This window comes from Oxyura jamaicensis, unplaced genomic scaffold (assembly GCF_011077185.1).
Source record: "Oxyura jamaicensis isolate SHBP4307 breed ruddy duck unplaced genomic scaffold, BPBGC_Ojam_1.0 oxyUn_random_OJ61302, whole genome shotgun sequence".
Lineage (NCBI taxonomy): Eukaryota > Metazoa > Chordata > Aves > Anseriformes > Anatidae > Oxyura > Oxyura jamaicensis.
Window position 1 is genome coordinate 675 of NW_023307036.1, and position 599 is coordinate 1,273.

General features: G+C 70.6%; 1 long non-coding RNA gene across 1 annotated transcript; it reads right to left on the bottom strand.

Annotated features, from left to right (window-relative positions):
* Window positions 1-142: 142 nt before the first annotated feature.
* Window positions 143-585, bottom strand: LOC118158914. Its single transcript, XR_004746939.1, has 2 exons — window positions 431-585; window positions 143-335 (listed from the first exon to the last, which is right to left on the bottom strand). It is a non-coding gene; the product is annotated as an uncharacterized LOC118158914 (long non-coding RNA).
* Window positions 586-599: the final 14 nt, after the last annotated feature.

Here is a 599-nt window from a genome sequence, read left to right on the forward strand (position 1 = left end):
ATGGGAGGGACTGGGAGGGGACTGGGAGGGACTGGGAGGGGACTGGGAGAGACTGGGAGGGGACTGGGAGGGACTGGGAGGAGCTCCAAGCCACTCCTTCGTGTGATGACATCACCAATGACATCACCACTGACGTCACACGATCAGGTCTCAAGGCTTTATTCCGCCCCCGCAGGCTCCCAGCCGCTCCGTACTGGTGGTCACTGGTCCGGACTGGTCCGTACTGGGCTGTACTGGGGCCCCTTAGGGCGCAGGGCGGGGCTGGGCGGGGCCTCGAAGCTCCGCCCTCCGCCACGGACTCCGTCCAGGGATTGGCTCAGGGCGAGGGCGCGGCGCTGCGGGAGGGGGCGGGGACAAGTCATGGGGGGGCGTGGCCACGGGGGCGTGGCCAGCAGGGGGCGGGTCCGAGGGGGGTCACGTGACCACTCACCGCCAGGGCCTCGTCCTCGCGGCGCCGTCGCTGTTGCCCCTGCCAGAGGGGGGCGGGGCGTCCGTCTGGGGGCGGGGCCAAGAGGAGGGGCGGGGTCAGACCGAGCTGGCCACGCCCCTTACGTACTAGCCACGCCCCCCTTCCTCTAAGCCCCGCCTACCTGCATAGG